At 34.9% G+C, this 20,647-nt stretch overlaps 4 non-coding genes across 4 annotated transcripts; all 4 read right to left on the bottom strand.

The window, feature by feature from the left end:
- Positions 1-2,541: 2,541 nt before the first annotated feature.
- Positions 2,542-2,623, bottom strand: TRNAS-GCU (transfer RNA serine (anticodon GCU)). The gene has a single exon. It is a non-coding gene; the product is annotated as a tRNA-Ser (tRNA).
- Positions 2,624-8,153: 5,530 nt separating this feature from the next.
- On the bottom strand, positions 8,154-8,235 carry TRNAS-GCU (transfer RNA serine (anticodon GCU)). Its single transcript has one exon. It is a non-coding gene; the product is annotated as a tRNA-Ser (tRNA).
- A 1,074-nt stretch (positions 8,236-9,309) lies between these two features.
- Positions 9,310-9,391, bottom strand: TRNAS-GCU (transfer RNA serine (anticodon GCU)). Its single transcript has one exon. It is a non-coding gene; the product is annotated as a tRNA-Ser (tRNA).
- Positions 9,392-16,699: 7,308 nt separating this feature from the next.
- On the bottom strand, positions 16,700-16,781 carry TRNAS-GCU (transfer RNA serine (anticodon GCU)). The gene has a single exon. It is a non-coding gene; the product is annotated as a tRNA-Ser (tRNA).
- Between the last annotated feature and the right edge of the window lie 3,866 nt (positions 16,782-20,647).

A 20,647-nucleotide genomic window follows, 5' to 3' on the forward strand; every position in this document is an offset into this window, starting at 1 on the left:
CACAAACGACAAAAAATCATAACATACACATTTGGCCAATGACATGACTTCTACTATAACAGTAATGGTAGATTTTCCTTAAATGTGTTCTATGTATGTCTTTAATGAAAAGCATTGTTCATTGACGTAGATTTCTTAATTGAATTAGTTTATTTTTGACATTTGAGTGTCAGCTTCATTTATGAAGCATTATTTGCAAAATTCCATTTCCAAGGAAAAAATTCCAAACCGACAAGATTTGAACCCATGCGTGCAGAACACAATGTATTAGCAGTCCATCGCCTTAACCACTCGGCCACCTTGTCTTTCTGGCACAAATAAAGATGAGATGTCTGACACCACTTGTCATATTTTAAATCATTTCTTTATACATTGTTGGTTGTGTTCTCAGCAATATCACAGGCTTGTTAGCAAGTCCTCTTTCAAGTGAGCCTTTGCTTAAAGAACATTTATTTTACTTTAAACGTAACCTATATTTGTGAACTACTACACCATCATGTTGATCCATCACAAACGACAAAAAATCATAACACACACATTTGGCTTCGATTTTCACTAAATGACATGACTTCTACGACTTCTACTATAACAGTAATGGTAGATTTTCACTAAATGTGTTCTATGTATGTCTTTAATGAAAAGCATTGTTCATTGAAGTAGATTTCTTAATTGAAATAGTTTATTTTTGACATTTGAGTGTCAGCTTCACTTATGAAGCATTATTTGCAAAAATTCCATTTCCAAACAAACAATTCCAAACTGACGAGGATGGGATTGGAACCCATGAATGCAGAGCACAATGGCTTGTGCTCTGCACGCATGGGTTCAAATGCAATCCTCGTCAGTTTGGAATTGTTTGCTTGGAAAAGGAATTTTTACAAATAATGCTTCATAAGTAAAGTGAAGTGAAGTGAAGTCAATCGCCTTAACCACTCGGCCACCTCATCTTTCTGGCACAAATAAAGAAGGATTTTCTGACACCACTTGTCTTGTTTTAAATCAATTCTTTATACATTATTGGTTGTGTTCTCATCAATATCACAGGCTTGTTAGCATGTCCACTTTCAAGTGAGCCTTTGCTTAAAGAACATTTATTTTACTTTAGACATAAACTATATTTGTGAACTACTACACCATCTTGTTGATCCATCACAAACGACAAAAAATCATAACATACACATTTGGCCAATGTCATGACTTCTACTATAACAGTAATGGTAGATTTTCACGAAATGTGTTCTATGTATGTCTTTAATGAAAAGCATTGTTCATTGAAGTAGATTTCTTAAATGAATTAGTTTATTTTTGACATTTGAGTGTTGGCTTCACTTATGAAGCATTATTTGCAAAAATTCCATTTCCAAGCAAACAACTCCAAACCGACAAGGATGGCATTTGAACCCATGCATGCAGAGCACAATGGATTAGCAGTCCATCGCCTTAACCACTCGGCCACCTCGTCTTTCTGGCACAAATAAAGATGAGTTGTCTGACACTACTTGTCATATTTTAAATCATTTCTTTATACATTGTTGGTTGTGTTCTCAGCAATATCACAGGCTTGTTAGCAAGTCCTCTTTCAAGTGAGCCTTTGCTTAAAGAACATTTATTTTACTTTAAACGTAACCTATATTTGTGAACTACTACACCATCATGTTGATCCATCACAAACGACAAAAAATCATAACACACACATTTGGCTTAGATTTTCACTAAATGACATGACTTCTACGACTTCTACTATAACAGTAATGGTAGATTTTCACTAAATGTGTTCTATGTATGTCTTTAATGAAAAGCATTGTTCATTGAAGTAGATTTCTTAATTGAAATAGTTTATTTTTGACATTTGAGTGTCAGCTTCACTTATGAAGCATTATTTGCAAAAATTCCATTTCCAAGCAAACAATTCCAAACCGACGAGGATGGGATTGGAACCCATGAATGCAGAGCACAATCCATTGGATTGTGCTCTGCACGCATGGGTTCAAATCCAATCCTCGTCGGTTTGGAATTGTTTGCTTGGAAAAGGAATTTTTACAAATAATGCTTCATAAGTAAAGTGAAGTGAAGTGAAGTCCATCGCCTTAACCACTCGGCCACCTCATCTTTCTGGCACAAATAAAGAAGGGTTTTCTAACACCAGTTGTCATATTTTAAATCAATTCTTTATACATTGTAGGTTGTGTTCTCAGCAATATCACAGGCTTGTTAGCAAGTCCACTTTCAAGTGAGCTTTTGCTTAAAGAACATTTATTTTACTTTAAACGTAACCTATATTTGTGAACTACTACACCATCATGTTGATCCATCACAAATGACAAAAAATCATAACTTACAGATCTGGCCAATGACATCACTTCTACTATAACAGTAATGGTAGATTTCACTAAATGTGTGCTATGTATGTCTTTAATGAAAAGCATTGTTCTTTGAAGTAGATTTCTTAATTGAAGTAGTTTATTTTTGACATTTGAGTGTTGGCTTCACTTATGAAGCATTATTTGCAAAAATTCCATTTCCAAGCAAACAACTCCAAACCGACAAGGATGGGATTTGAACCCATGTGTGCAGAGCACAATGGATTAGCAGTCCATCGCCTTAACCACTCGGCCACCTCGTCTTTCTGGCACAAACAAAGAAGGGTTTTCTAACACCACTTGTCTTGTTTTCAATCAATTCTTTATACATTATTGGTTGTGTTCTCATCAATATCACAGGCTTGTTAGCATGTCCGCTTTCAAGTGAGCCTTTGCTTAAAGAACATTTATTTTACTTTAGACATAACCTATATTTGTGAACTACTACACCATCATGTTGATCCATCACAAACGACAAAAAATCATAACATACACATTTGGCCAATGACATGACTTCTACTATAACAGTAATGGTAGATTTTCCTTAAATGTGTTCTATGTATGTCTTTAATGAAAAGCATTGTTCATTGACGTAGATTTCTTAATTGAATTAGTTTATTTTTGACATTTGAGTGTCAGCTTCACTTATGAAGCATTATTTGCAAAATTCCATTTCCAAGGAAAAAATTCCAAACCGACAAGATTTGAACCCATGCGTGCAGAACACAATGGATTAGCAGTCCATCGCCTTAACCACTCGGCCACCTCGTCTTTCTGGCACAAATAAAGATGAGTTGTCTGACACCACTTGTCATATTTTAAATCATTTCTTTATACATTGTTGGTTGTGTTCTCAGCAATATCACAGGCATGTTAGCAAGTCCTCTTTCAAGTGAGCCTTTGCTTAAAGAACATTTATTTTACTTTAAACGTAACCTATATTTGTGAACTACTACACCATCATGTTGATCCATCACAAAAAACAAAAAATCATAACACACACATTTGGCTTAGATTTTCACTAAATGACATGACTTCTACGACTTCTACTATAACAGTAATGGTAGATTTTCACTAAATGTGTTCTATGTATGTCTTTAATGAAAAGCATTGTTCATTGAAGTAGATTTCTTAATTGAAATAGTTTATTTTTGACATTTGAGTGTCAGTTTCACTTATGAAGCATTATTTGCAAAAATTCCATTTCCAAGCAAACAATTCCAAACCGACGAGGATGGGATTGGAACCCATGAATGCAGAGCACAATGCATTGTGCTCTGCACGCATGGGTTCAAATCCAATCCTCGTCGGTTTGGAATTGTTTGCTTGGAAAAGGAATTTTTACAAATAATGCTTCATAAGTAAAGTGAAGTGAAGTGAAGTCCATCGCCTTAACCACTCGGCCACCTCGTCTTTCTGGCACAAACAAAGAAATGTTTTCTAACACCACTTGTCTTGTTTTCAATCAATTCTTTATACATTATTGGTTGTGTTCTCATCAATATCACAGGCTTGTTAGCATTTCCGCTTTCAAGTGAGCCTTTGATTAAAGAACATTTATTTTACTTTAGACATAACCTATATTTGTGAACTACTACACCATCATGTTGATCCATCACAAACGACAAAAAATCATAACATACACATTTGGCCAATGACATGACTTCTACTATAACAGTAATGGTAGATTTTCCTTAAATGTGTTCTATGTATGTCTTTAATGAAAAGCATTGTTCATTGACGTAGATTTCTTAATTGAATTAGTTTATTTTTGACATTTGAGTGTCAGCTTCATTTATGAAGCATTATTTGCAAAATTCCATTTCCAAGGAAAAAATTCCAAACCGACAAGATTTGAACCCATGCGTGCAGAACACAATGGATTAGCAGTCCATCGCCTTAACCACTCGGCCACCTTGTCTTTCTGGCACAAATAAAGATGAGATGTCTGACACCACTTGTCATATTTTAAATCATTTCTTTATACATTGTTGGTTGTGTTCTCAGTAATATCACAGGCTTGTTAGCAAGTCCTCTTTCAAGTGAGCCTTTGCTTAAAGAACATTTATTTTACTTTAAACGTAACCTATATTTGTGAACTACTACACCATCATGTTGATCCATCACAAACGACAAAAAATCATAACACACACATTTGGCTTCGATTTTCACTAAATGACATGACTTCTACGACTTCTACTATAACAGTAATGGTAGATTTTCACTAAATGTGTTCTATGTATGTCTTTAATGAAAAGCATTGTTCATTGAAGTAGATTTCTTAATTGAAATAGTTTATTTTTGACATTTGAGTGTCAGCTTCACTTATGAAGCATTATTTGCAAAAATTCCATTTCCAAAAAAACAATTCCAAACTGACGAGGATGGGATTGGAACCCATGAATGCAGAGCACAATGGATTGTGCTCTGCACGCATGGGTTCAAATGCAATCCTCGTCAGTTTGGAATTGTTTGCTTGGAAAAGGAATTTTTGCAAATAATGCTTCATAAGTAAAGTGAAGTGAAGTGAAGTCAATCGCCTTAACCACTCGGCCACCTCATCTTTCTGGCACAAATAAAGAAGGATTTTCTGACACCACTTGTCTTGTTTTAAATCAATTCTTTATACATTATTGGTTGTGTTCTCATCAATATCACAGGCTTGTTAGCAAGTCCACTTTCAAGTGAGCTTTTGCTTAAAGAACATTTATTTTACTTTAAACGTAACCTATATTTGTGAACTACTACACCATCATGTTGATCCATCACAAATGACAAAAAATCATAACTTACAGATCTGGCCAATGACATCACTTCTACTATAACAGTAATGGTAGATTTCACTAAATGTGTGCTATGTATGTCTTTAATGAAAAGCATTGTTCATTGAAGTAGATTTCTTAATTGAAATAGTTTATTTTTGACATTTGAGTGTCAGCTTCACTTATGAAGCATTATTTGCAAAAATTCCATTTCCAAGCAAACAACTCCAAACCGACACGGATGGGATTTGAACCCATGCGTGCAGAGCACAATGGATTAGCAGTCCATCGCCTTAACCTCTCGGCCACCTCGTCTTTCAGGCACAAATAAAGAAGTGTTTTCTAATACCACTTGTCTTGTTTTAAATCAATTCTTTATACATTATTGGTTGTGTTCTCATCAATAGCACAGGCTTGTTAGCATGTCCCCTTTCAAGTGAGCCTTAGCTTAAAGAACATTTATTTTACTTTAGACATAACCTGTATTTGTGAACTACTACACCATCATGTTGATCCATCACAAACGACAAAAAACCATAACATACACATTTGGCCAATGACATGACTTCTACTATAACAGTAATGGTAGATTTTCCTTAAATGTGTTCTATGTATGTCTTTAATGAGAAGCATTGTTCATTGACGTAGATTTCTTAATTGAATTAGTTTATTTTTGACATTTGAGTGTCAGCTTCACTTATGAAGCATTATTTGCAAAAATTCCATTTCCAAGCAAACAATTCCAAAATGACGAGGATGGGATTGGAACCCATGAATGCAGAGCACAATGGATTGTGCTCTGCACGCATGGGTTCAAATCCAATCCTCGTCGGTTTGGAATTGTTTGCTTGGAAAAGGAATTTTTACAAATAATGCTTCATAAGTAAAGTGAAGTGAAGTGAAGTCAATCGCCTTAACCACTCGGCCACCTCATCTTTCTGGCACAAATAAAGAAGGATTTTCTGACACCACTTGTCTTGTTTTAAATCAATTCTTTATACATTATTGGTTGTGTTCTCATCAATATCACAGGCTTGTTAGCAAGTCCACTTTCAAGTGAGCTTTTGCTTAAAGAACATTTATTTTACTTTAAACGTAACCTATATTTGTGAACTACTACACCATCATGTTGATCCATCACAAATGACAAAAAATCATAACTTACAGATCTGGCCAATGACATCACTTCTACTATAACAGTGATGGTAGATTTCACTAAATGTGTGCTATGTATGTCTTTAATGAAAAGCATTGTTCTTTGAAGTAGATTTCTTAAATGAATTAGTTTATTTTTGACATTTGAGTGTTGGCTTCACTTATGAAGCATTATTTGCAAAAATTCCATTTCCAAGCAAACAACTCCAAACCGACAAGGATGGCATTTGAACCCATGCATGCAGAGCACAATGGATTAGCAGTCCATCGCCTTAACCACTCGGCCACCTCGTCTTTCTGGCACAAATAAAGAAGGGTTTTCTAACACCACTTGTCTTGTTTTCAATCAATTCTTTATACATTATTGGTTGTGTTCTCATCAATATCACAGGCTTGTTAGCATGTCCGCTTTCAAGTGAGCCTTTGCTTAAAGAACATTTATTTTACTTTAGACATAACATATATTTGTGAACTACTACACCATCATGTTGATCCATCACAAACGACAAAAAATCATAACATACACATTTGGCCAATGACATGACTTCTACTATAACAGTAATGGTAGATTTTCCTTAAATGTGTTCTATGTATGTCTTTAATGAAAAGCATTGTTCATTGACGTAGATTTCTTAATTGAATTAGTTTATTTTTGACATTTGAGTGTCAGCTTCACTTATGAAGCATTATTTGCAAAATTCCATTTCCAAGGAAAAAATTCCAAACCGACAAGATTTGAACCCATGCGTGCAGAACACAATGGATTAGCAGTCCATCGCCTTAACCACTCGGCCACCTCGTCTTTCTGGCACAAATAAAGATGAGTTGTCTGACACCACTTGTCATATTTTAAATCATTTCTTTATACATTGTTGGTTGTGTTCTCAGCAATATCACAGGCTTGTTAGCAAGTCCTCTTTCAAGTGAGCCTTTGCTTAAAGAACATTTATTTTACTTTAAACGTAACCTATATTTGTGAACTACTACACCATCATGTTGATCCATCACAAACGACAAAAAATCATAACACACACATTTGGCTTAGATTTTCACTAAATGACATGACTTCTACGACTTCTACTATAACAGTAATGGTAGATTTTCACTAAATGTGTTCTATGTATGTCTTTAATGAAAAGCATTGTTCATTGAAGTAGATTTCTTAATTGAAATAGTTTATTTTTGACATTTGAGTGTCAGCTTCACTTATGAAGCATTATTTGCAAAAATTCCATTTCCAAGCAAACAATTCCAAACCGACGAGGATGGGATTGGAACCCATGAATGCAGAGCACAATGGATTGTGCTCTGCACGCATGGGTTCAAATCCAATCCTCGTCGGTTTGGAATTGTTTGCTTGGAAAAGGAATTTTTACAAATAATGCTTCATAAGTAAAGTGAAGTGAAATGAAGTCCATCGCCTTAACCACTCGGCCACCTCATCTTTCTGGCACAAATAAAGAAGGGTTTTCTAACACCAGTTGTCATATTTTAAATCAATTCTTTATACATCGTAGGTTGTGTTCTCAGCAATATCACTGGCTTGTCAGCAAGTCCACTTTCAAGTGAGCTTTTGCTTAAAGAACATTTATTTTACTTTAAACGTAACCTATATTTGTGAACTACTACACCATCATGTTGATCCAGCACAAATGACAAAAAATCATAACTTACAGATCTGGCCAATGACATCACTTCTACTATAACAGTAATGGTAGATTTCACTAAATGTGTGCTATGTATGTCTTTAATGAAAAGCATTGTTCTTTGAAGTAGATTTCTTAATTGAAGTAGTTTATTTTTGACATTTGAGTGTTGGCTTCACTTATGAAGCATTATTTGCAAAAATTCCATTTCCAAGCAAACAACTCCAAAACGACAAGGATGGGATTTGAACCCATGCGTGCAGAGCACAATGGATTAGCAGTCCATCGCCTTAACCACTCAGCCACCTCGTCTTTCTGGCACAAATAAAGATGAGTTGTCTGACACCACTTGTCATATTTTAAATAATTTCTTTATACATTGTTGGTTGTGTTCTCAGCAATATCACAGGCTTGTTAGCAAGTCCTCTTTCAAGTGAGCCTTTGCTTAAAGAACATTTATTTTACTTTAAACGTAACCTATATTTGTGAACTACTACACCATCATGTTGATCCATCACAAACGACAAAAAATCATAACACACACATTTGGCTTAGATTTTCACTAAATGACATGACTTCTACGACTTCTACTATAACAGTAATGGTAGATTTTCACTAAATGTGTTCTATGTATGTCTTTAATGAAAAGCATTGTTCATTGAAGTAGATTTCTTAATTGAAATAGTTTATTTTTGACATTTGAGTGTCAGCTTCACTTATGAAGCATTATTTGCAAAAATTCCATTTCCAAGCAAACAATTCCAAACCGACGAGGATGGGATTGGAACCCATGAATGCAGAGCACAATGGATTGTGCTCTGCACGCATGGGTTCAAATCCAATCCTCGTCGGTTTGGAATTGTTTGCTTGGAAAAGGAATTTTTACAAATAATGCTTCATAAGTAAAGTGAAGTGAAGTGAAGTCCATCGCCTTAACCACTCGGCCACCTCATCTTTCTGGCACAAATAAAGAAGGGTTTTCTAACACCAGTTGTCATATTTTAAATCAATTCTTTATACATTGTAGGTTGTGTTCTCAGCAATATCACAGGCTTGTTAGCAAGTCCACTTTCAAGTGAGCTTTTGCTTAAAGAACATTTATTTTACTTTAAACGTAACCTATATTTGTGAACTACTACACCATCATGTTGATCCATCACAAATGACAAAAAATCATAACTTACAGATCTGGCCAATGACATCACTTCTACTATAACAGTAATGGTAGATTTCACTAAATGTGTGCTATGTATGTCTTTAATGAAAAGCATTGTTCTTTGAAGTAGATTTCTTAATTGAAGTAGTTTATTTTTGACATTTGAGTGTTGGCTTCACTTATGAAGCATTATTTGCAAAAATTCCATTTCCAAGCAAACAACTCCAAACCGACAAGGATGGGATTTGAACCCATGCGTGCAGAGCACAATGGATTAGCAGTCCATCGCCTTAACCAATCGGCCACCTCGTCTTTCTGGCACAAACAAAGAAGGGTTTTCTAACACCACTTGTCTTGTTTTCAATCAATTCTTTATACATTATTGGTTGTGTTCTCATCAATATCACAGGCTTGTTAGCATGTCCGCTTTCAAGTGAGCCTTTGCTTAAAGAACATTTATTTTACTTTAGACATAACCTATATTTGTGAACTACTACACCATCATGTTGATCCATCACAAACGACAAAAAATCATAACATACACATTTGGCCAATGACATGACTTCTACTATAACAGTAATGGTAGATTTTCCTTAAATGTGTTCTATGTATGTCTTTAATGAAAAGCATTGTTCATTGACGTAGATTTCTTAATTGAATTAGTTTATTTTTGACATTTGAGTGTCAGCTTCACTTATGAAGCATTATTTGCAAAATTCCATTTCCAAGGAAAAAATTCCAAACCGACAAGATTTGAACCCATGCGTGCAGAACACAATGGATTAGCAGTCCATCGCCTTAACCACTCGGCCACCTCGTCTTTCTGGCACAAATAAAGATGAGATGTCTGACACCACTTGTCATATTTTAAATCATTTCTTTATACATTGTTGGTTGTGTTCTCAGCAATATCACAGGCTTGTTAGCAAGTCCTTTTTCAAGTGAGCCTTTGCTTAAAGAACATTTATTTTACTTTAAACGTAACCTATATTTGTGAACTACTACACCATCATGTTGATCCATCACAAACGACAAAAAATCATAACACACACATTTGGCTTCGATTTTCACTAAATGACATGACTTCTACGACTTCTTCTATAACAGTAATGGTAGATTTTCACTAAATGTGTTCTATGTATGTCTTTAATGAAAAGCATTGTTCATTGAAGTAGATTTCTTAATTGAAATAGTTTATTTTTGACATTTGAGTGTCAGCTTCACTTATGAAGCATTATTTGCAAAAATTCCATTTCCAAGCAAACAATTCCAAACCGACGAGGATGGGATTGGAACCCATGAATGCAGAGCACAATGGATTGTGCTCTGCACGCATGGGTTCAAATCCAATCCTCGTCGGTTTGGAATTGTTTGCTTGGAAAAGGAATTTTTACAAATAATGCTTCATAAGTAAAGTGAAGTGAAGTGAAGTCAATCGCCTTAACCACTCGGCCACCTCATCTTTCTGGCACAAATAAAGAAGGATTTTCTGACACCACTTGTCTTGTTTTAAATCAATTCTTTATACATTATTGGTTGTGTTCTCATCAATATCACAGGCTTGTTACCATGTCCCCTTTCAAGTGAGCCTTTGCTTAAAGAACATTTATTTTACTTTAGACATAACCTATATTTGTGAACTACTACACCATCATGTTGATCCATCACAAATGACAAAAAATCATAACATACACATTAGGCCAATGACATGACTTCTACTATAACAGTAATGGTAGATTTTCCTTAAATGTGTTCTATGTATGTCTTTAATGAAAAGCATTATTCATTGACGTAGATTTCTTAATTGAATTAGTTTATTTTTGACATTTGAGTGTCAGTTTCACTTATGAAGCATTATTTGCAAAAATTCCATTTCCAAGCAAACAATTCCAAACCGACGAGGATGGGATTGGAACCCATGAATGCAGAGCACAATGCATTGTGCTCTGCACGCATGGGTTCAAATCCAATCCTTGTCGGTTTGGAATTGTTTGCTTGGAAAAGGAATTTTTTACAAATAATGCTTCATAAGTAAAGTGAATTGAAGTGAAGTCCATCGCCTTAACCACTCGGCCACCTCGTCTTTCTGGCACAAACAAAGAAATGTTTTCTAACACCACTTGTCTTGTTTTCAATCAATTCTTTATACATTATTGGTTGTGTTCTCATCAATATCACAGGCTTGTTAGCATTTCCGCTTTCAAGTGAGCCTTTGCTTAAAGAACATTTATTTTACTTTAGACATAACCTATATTTGTGAACTACTACACCATCATGTTGATCCATCACAAACGACAAAAAATCATAACATACACATTTGGCCTATGACATGACTTCTACTATAACAGTAATGGTAGATTTTCCTTAAATGTGTTCTATGTATGTCTTTAATAAAAAGCATTGTTCATTGACGTAGATTTCTTAATTGAATTAGTTTATTTTTGTCATTTGAGTGTCAGCTTCATTTATGAAGCATTATTTGCAAAATTCCATTTCCAAGGACAAAATTCCAAACCGACAAGATTTGAACCCATGCGTGCAGAACACAATGGATTAGCAGTCCATCGCCTTAACCACTCGGCCACCTTGTCTTTCTGGCACAAATAAAGATGAGATGTCTGACACCGCTTGTCATATTTTAAATCATTTCTTTATACATTGTTGGTTGTGTTCTCAGCAATATCACAGGCTTGTTAGCAAGTCCTCTTTCAAGTGAGCCTTTGCTTAAAGAACATTTATTTTACTTTAAACGTAACCTATATTTGTGAACTACTACACCATCATGTTGATCCATCACAAACGACAAAAAATCATAACACACACATTTGGCTTCGATTTTCACTAAATGACATGACTTCTACGACTTCTACTATAACAGTAATGGTAGATTTTCACTAAATGTGTTCTATGTATGTCTTTAATGAAAAGCATTGTTCATTGAAGTAGATTTCTTAATTGAAATAGTTTATTTTTGACATTTGAGTGTCAGCTTCACTTATGAAGCATTATTTGCAAAAATTCCATTTCCAAACAAACAATTCCAAACTGACGAGGATGGGATTGGAACCCATGAATGCAGAGCACAATGGATTGTGCTCTGCACGCATGGGTTCAAATGCAATCCTCGTCAGTTTGGAATTGTTTGCTTGGAAAAGGAATTTTTACAAATAATGCTTCATAAGTAAAGTGAAGTGAAGTGAAGTCAATCGCCTTAACCACTCGGCCACCTCATCTTTTTGGCACAAATAAAGAAGGATTTTCTGACACCACTTGTCTTGTTTTAAATCAATTCTTTATACATTATTGGTTGTGTTCTCATCAATATCACAGGCTTGTTAGCATGTCCACTTTCAAGTGAGCCTTTGCTTAAAGAACATTTATTTTACTTTAGACATAAACTATATTTGTGAACTACTACACCATCTTGTTGATCCATCAAAAACGACAAAAAATCATAACATACACATTTGGCCAATGTCATGACTTCTACTATAACAGTAATGGTAGATTTTCACTAAATGTGTTCTATGTATGTCTTTAATGAAAAGCATTGTTCATTGAAGTAGATTTCTGTATTGAATTAGTTTATTTTTGACATTTGAGTGTTAGCTTCACTTATGAAGCATTATTTGTAAAAATTCCATTTCCAAGCAAACAACTCCAAACCGACGCGGATGGGATTTGAACCCATGCGTGCAGAGCACAATGGATTAGCAGTCCATCGCCTTAACCTCTCGGCCACCTCGTCTTTCAGGCACAAATAAAGAAGGGTTTTCTAATACCACTTGTCTTGTTTTAAATCAATTCTTTATACATTATTGGTTGTGTTCTCATCAATAGCACAGGCTTGTTAGCATGTCCCCTTTCAAGTGAGCCTTAGCTTAAAGAACATTTATTTTACTTTAGACATAACCTGTATTTGTGAACTACTACACCATCATGTTGATCCATCACAAACGACAAAAAATCATAACATACACATTTGGCCAATGACATGACTTCTACTATAACAGTAATGGTAGATTTTCCTTAAATGTGTTCTATGTATGTCTTTAATGAGAAGCATTGTTCATTGACGTAGATTTCTTAATTGAATTAGTTTATTTTTGACATTTGAGTGTCAGCTTCACTTATGAAGCATTATTTGCAAAAATTCCATTTCCAAGCAAACAATTCCAAAATGACGAGGATGGGATTGGAACCCATGAATGCAGAGCACAATGGATTGTGCTCTGCACGCATGGGTTCAAATCCAATCCTCGTCGGTTTGGAATTGTTTGCTTGGAAAAGGAATTTTTACAAATAATGCTTCATAAGTAAAGTGAAGTGAAGTGAAGTCAATCGCCTTAACCACTCGGCCACCTCATCTTTCTGGCACAAATAAAGAAGGATTTTCTGACACCACTTGTCTTGTTTTAAATCAATTCTTTATACATTATTGGTTGTGTTCTCATCAATATCACAGGCTTGTTAGCAAGTCCACTTTCAAGTGAGCTTTTGCTTAAAGAACATTTATTTTACTTTAAACGTAACCTATATTTGTGAACTACTACACCATCATGTTGATCCATCACAAATGACAAAAAATCATAACTTACAGATCTGGCCAATGACATCACTTCTACTATAACAGTGATGGTAGATTTCACTAAATGTGTGCTATGTATGTCTTTAATGAAAAGCATTGTTCTTTGAAGTAGATTTCTTAAATGAATTAGTTTATTTTTGACATTTGAGTGTTGGCTTCACTTATGAAGCATTATTTGCAAAAATTCCATTTCCAAGCAAACAACTCCAAACCGACAAGGATGGCATTTGAACCCATGCATGCAGAGCACAATGGATTAGCAGTCCATCGCCTTAACCACTCGGCCACCTCGTCTTTCTGGCACAAATAAAGAAGGGTTTTCTAACACCACTTGTCTTGTTTTCAATCAATTCTTTATACATTATTGGTTGTGTTCTCATCAATATCACAGGCTTGTTAGCATGTCCGCTTTCAAGTGAGCCTTTGCTTAAAGAACATTTATTTTACTTTAGACATAACATATATTTGTGAACTACTACACCATCATGTTGATCCATCACAAACGACAAAAAATCATAACATACACATTTGGCCAATGACATGACTTCTACTATAACAGTAATGGTAGATTTTCCTTAAATGTGTTCTATGTATGTCTTTAATGAAAAGCATTGTTCATTGACGTAGATTTCTTAATTGAATTAGTTTATTTTTGACATTTGAGTGTCAGCTTCACTTATGAAGCATTATTTGCAAAATTCCATTTCCAAGGAAAAAATTCCAAACCGACAAGATTTGAACCCATGCGTGCAGAACACAATGGATTAGCAGTCCATCGCCTTAACCACTCGGCCACCTCGTCTTTCTGGCACAAATAAAGATGAGTTGTCTGACACCACTTGTCATATTTTAAATCATTTCTTTATACATTGTTGGTTGTGTTCTCAGCAATATCACAGGCTTGTTAGCAAGTCCTCTTTCAAGTGAGCCTTTGCTTAAAGAACATTTATTTTACTGAAAACATAACCTATATTTGTGAACTACTACACCATCATGTTGATCCATCACAAACGACAAAAAATCATAACACACACATTTGGCTTAGATTTTCACTAAATTACATGACTTCTACGACTTCTACTATAACAGTAATGGTAGATTTTCACTAAATGTGTTCTATGTATGTCTTTAATGAAAAGCATTGTTCATTGAAGTAGATTTCTTAATTGAAATAGTTTATTTTTGACATTTGAGTGTCAGCTTCACTTATGAAGCATTATTTGCAAAAATTCCATTTCCAAGCAAACAATTCCAAACCGACGAGGATGGGATTGGAACCCGTGAATGCAGAGCACAATGGATTGTGCTCTGCACGCATGGGTTCAAATCCAATCCTCGTCGGTTTGGAATTGTTTGCTTGGAAAAGGAATTTTTACAAATAATGCTTCATAAGTAAAGTGAAGTGAAGTGAAGTCCATCGCCTTAACCACTCGGCCACCTCATCTTTCTGGCACAAATAAAGAAGGGTTTTCTAACACCAGTTGTCATATTTTAAATCAATTCTTTATACATCGTAGGTTGTGTTCTCAGCAATATCACTGGCTTGTCAGCAAGTCCACTTTCAAGTGAGCTTTTGCTTAAAAAACATTTATTTTACTTTAAACGTAACCTATATTTGTGAACTACTACACGATCATGTTGATCCAGCACAAATGACAAAAAATCATAATTTACAGATCTGGCCAATGACATCACTTCTACTATAACAGTAATGGTAGATTTCACTAAATGTGTGCTATGTATGTCTTTAATGAAAAGCATTGTTCTTTGAAGTAGATTTCTTAATTGAAGTAGTTTATTTTTGACATTTGAGTGTTGGCTTCACTTATGAAGCATTATTTGCAAAAATTCCATTTCCAAGCAAACAACTCCAAACCGACAAGGATGGGATTTGAACCCATGCGTGCAGAGCACAAAGGATTAGCAGTCCATCGCCTTAACCACTCGGCCACCTCTTCTTTCTGGCACAAATAAAGATGAGTTGTCTGACACCACTTGTCATATTTTAAATCATTTCTTTATACATTGTTGGTTGTGTTCTCAGCAATATCACAGGCTTGTTAGCAAGTCCTCTTTCAAGTGAGCCTTTGCTTAAAGAACATTTATTTTACTTTAAACGTAACCTATATTTGTGAACTACTACACCATCATGTTGATCCATCACAAACGACAAAAAATCATAACACACACATTTGGCTTAGATTTTCACTAAATGACATGACTTCTACGACTTCTACTATAACAGTAATGGTAGATTTTCACTAAATGTGTTCTATGTATGTCTTTAATGAAAAGCATTGTTCATTGAAGTAGATTTCTTAATTGAAATAGTTTATTTTTGACATTTGAGTGTCAGCTTCACTTATGAAGCATTATTTGCAAAAATTCCATTTCCAAGCAAACAATTCCAAACCGACGAGGATGGGATTGGAACCCATGAATGCAGAGCACAATGGATTGTGCTCTGCATGCATGGGTTCAAATCCAATCCTCGTCGGTTTGGAATTGTTTGCTTGGAAAAGGAATTTTTACAAATAATGCTTCATAAGTAAAGTGAAGTGAAGTGAAGTCCATCGCCTTAACCACTCGGCCACCTCATCTTTCTGGCACAAATAAAGAAGGGTTTTCTAACACCAGTTGTCATATTTTAAATCAATTCTTTATACATTGTAGGTTGTGTTCTCAGCAATATCACAGGCTTGTTAGCAAGTCCACTTTCAAGTGAGCTTTTGCTTAAAGAACATTTATTTTACTTTAAACGTAACCTATATTTGTGAACTACTACACCATCATGTTGATCCATCACAAATGACAAAAAATCATAACTTACAGATCTGGCCAATGACATCACTTCTACTATAACAGTAATGGTAGATTTCACTAAATGTGTGCTATGTATGTCTTTAATGAAAAGCATTGTTCTTTGAAGTAGATTTCTTAATTGAAGTAGTTTATTTTTGACATTTGAGTGTTGGCTTCACTTATGAAGCATTATTTGCAAAAATTCCATTTCCAAGCAAACAACTCCAAACCAACAAGGATGGGATTTGAACCCATGCGTGCAGAGCACAATGGATTAGCAGTCCATCGCCTTAACCACTCGGCCACCTCGTCTTTCTGGCACAAACAAAGAAGGGTTTTCTAACACCACTTGTCTTGTTTTCAATCAATTCTTTATACATTATTGGTTGTGTTCTCATCAATATCACAGGCTTGTTAGCATGTCCGCTTTCAAGTGAGCCTTTGCTTAAAGAACATTTATTTTACTTTAGACATAACCTATATTTGTGAACTACTACACCATCATGTTGATCCATCACAAATGACAAAAAATCATAACATACACATTTGGCCAATGACATGACTTCTACTATAACAGTAATGGTAGATTTTCCTTAAATGTGTTCTATGTATGTCTTTAATGAAAAGCATTGTTCATTGACATAGATTTCTTAATTGAATTAGTTTATTTTTGACATTTGAGTGTCAGCTTCACTTATGAAGCATTATTTGCAAAATTCCATTTCCAAGGAAAAAATTCCAAACCGATAAGATTTGAACCCATGCATGCAGAACACAATGGATTAGCAGTCCATCGCCTTAACCACTCGGCCACCTCGTCTTTCTGGCACAAATAAAGATGAGTTGTCTGACACCACTTGTCATATTTTAAATCATTTCTTTATACATTGTTGGTTGTGTTCTCAGCAATATCACAGGCTTGTTAGCAAGTCCTCTTTCAAGTGAGCCTTTGCTTAAAGAACATTTATTTTACTGAAAACATAACCTATATTTGTGAACTACTACACCATCATGTTGATCCATCACAAACGACAAAAAATCATAACACACACATTTGGCTTCGATTTTCACTAAATGACATGACTTCTACGACTTCTACTATAACAGTAATGGTAGATTTTCACTAAATGTGTTCTATGTATGTCTTTAATGAAAAGCATTGTTCATTGAAGTAGATTTCTTAATTGAAATTGTTTATTTTTGACATTTGAGTGTCAGCTTCACTTATGAAGCATTATTTGCAAAAATTCCATTTCCAAGCAAACAATTCCAAACCGACGAGGATGGGATTGGAACCCATGAATGCAGAGCACAATGGATTGTGCTCTGCACGCATGGGTTCAAATCCAATCCTCGTCGGTTTGGAATTGTTTGCTTGGAAAAGGAATTTTTACAAATAATGCTTCATAAGTAAAGTGAAGTGAAGTGAAGTCCATCGCCTTAACCACTCGGCCACCTCATCTTTCTGGCACAAATAAAGAAGGGTTTTCTAACACCAGTTGTCATATTTTAAATCAATTCTTTATACATTGTAGGTTGTGTTCTCAGCAATATCACAGGCTTGTTAGCAAGTCCACTTTCAAGTGAGCTTTTGCTTAAAGAACATTTATTTTACTTTAGACATAACCTGTATTTGTGAACTACTACACCATCATGTTGATCCATCACAAACGACAAAAAATCATAACATACACATTTGGCCAATGACATGACTTCTACTATAACAGTAATGGTAGATTTTCCTTAAATGTGTTCTATGTATGTCTTTAATGAGAAGCATTGTTCATTGACGTAGATTTCTTAATTGAATTAGTTTATTTTTGACATTTGAGTGTCAGCTTCACTTATGAAGCATTATTTGCAAAAATTCCATTTCCAAGCAAACAATTCCAAAATGACGAGGATGGGATTGGAACCCATGAATGCAGAGCACAATGGATTGTGCTCTGCATGCATGGGTTCAAATCCAATCCTCGTCGGTTTGGAATTGTTTGCTTGGAAAAGGAATTTTTACAAATAATGCTTCATAAGTAAAGTGAAGTGAAGTGAAGTCAATCGCCTTAACCACTCGGCCACCTCATCTTTCTGGCACAAATAAAGAAGGATTTTCTGAAACCACTTGTCTTGTTTTAAATCAATTCTTTATACATTATTGGTTGTGTTCTCATCAATATCACAGGCTTGTTAGCAAGTCCACTTTCAAGTGAGCTTTTGCTTAAAGAACATTTATTTTACTTTAAACGTAACCTATATTTGTGAACTACTACACCATCATGTTGATCCATCACAAATGACAAAAAATCATAACTTACAGATCTGGCCAATGACATCACTTCTACTATAACAGTGATGGTAGATTTCACTAAATGTGTGCTATGTATGTCTTTAATGAAAAGCATTGTTCTTTGAAGTAGATTTCTTAAATGAATTAGTTTATTTTTGACATTTGAGTGTTGGCTTCACTTATGAAGCATTATTTGCAAAAATTCCATTTCCAAGCAAACAACTCCAAACCGACAAGGATGGCATTTGAACCCATGCATGCAGAGCACAATGGATTAGCAGTCCATCGCCTTAACCACTCGGACACCTCGTCTTTCTGGCACAAATAAAGAAGGGTTTTCTAACACCACTTGTCTTGTTTTCAATCAATTCTTTATACATTATTGGTTGTGTTCTCATCAATATCACAGGCTTGTTAGCATGTCCGCTTTCAAGTGAGCCTTTGCTTAAAGAACATTTATTTTACTTTAGACATAACATATATTTGTGAACTACTACACCATCATGTTGATCCATCACAAACGACAAAAAATCATAACATACACATTTGGCCAATGACATGACTTCTACTATAACAGTAATGGTAGATTTTCCTTAAATGTGTTCTATGTATGTCTTTAATGAAAAGCATTGTTCATTGACGTAGATTTCTTAATTGAATTAGTTTATTTTTGACATTTGAGTGTCAGCTTCACTTATGAAGCATTATTTGCAAAATTCCATTTCCAAGGAAAAAATTCCAAACCGACAAGATTTGAACCCATGCGTGCAGAACACAATGGATTAGCAGTCCATCGCCTTAACCACTCGGCCACCTCGTCTTTCTGGCACAAATAAAGATGAGTTGTCTGACACCACTTGTCATATTTTAAATCATTTCTTTATACATTGTTGGTTGTGTTCTCAGCAATATCACAGGCTTGTTAGCAAGTCCTCTTTCAAGTGAGCCTTTGCTTAAAGAACATTTATTTTACTTTAAACGTAACCTATATTTGTGAACTACTACACCATCATGTTGATCCATCACAAACGACAAAAAATCATAACACACACATTTGGCTTCGATTTTCACTAAATGACATGACTTCTACGACTTCTACTATAACAGTAATGGTAGATTTTCACTAAATGTGTTCTATGTATGTCTTTATTGAAAAGCATTGTTCATTGAAGTAGATTTCTTAATTGAAATAGTTTATTTTTGACATTTGAGTGTCAGCTTCACTTATGAAGCATTATTTGCAAAAATTCCATTTCCAAGCAAACAATTCCAAACCGACGAGGATGGGATTGGAACCCATGAATGCAGAGCACAATGGATTGTGCTCTGCACGCATGGGTTCAAATCCAATCCTCGTCGGTTTGGAATTGTTTGCTTGGAAAAGGAATTTTTACAAATAATGCTTCATAAGTAAAGTGAAGTGAAGTGAAGTTCATCGCCTTAACCACTCGGCCACCTCATCTTTCTGGCACAAATAAAGAAGGGTTTTCTAACACCAGTTGTCATATTTTAAATCAATTCTTTATACATCGTAGGTTGTGTTCTCAGCAATATCACTGGCTTGTCAGCAAGTCCACTTTCAAGTGAGCTTTTGCTTAAAGAACATTTATTTTACTTTAAACGTAACCTATATTTGTGAACTACTACACCATCATGTTGATCCAGCACAAATGACAAAAAATCATAACTTACAGATCTGGCCAATGACATCACTTCTACTATAACAGTAATGGTAGATTTCACTAAATGTGTGCTATGTATGTCTTTAATGAAAAGCATTGTTCTTTGATGTAGATTTCTTAATTGAATTAGTTTATTTTTGACATTTGAGTGTTGGCTTCACTTATGAAGCATTATTTGCAAAAATTCCATTTCTAAGCAAACAACTCCAAAC

This window comes from Taudactylus pleione, unplaced genomic scaffold, assembly GCF_031769625.1.
Source record: "Taudactylus pleione unplaced genomic scaffold, aTauple2 ptg000994l, whole genome shotgun sequence".
NCBI classification, from domain to species: domain Eukaryota; kingdom Metazoa; phylum Chordata; class Amphibia; order Anura; family Myobatrachidae; genus Taudactylus; species Taudactylus pleione.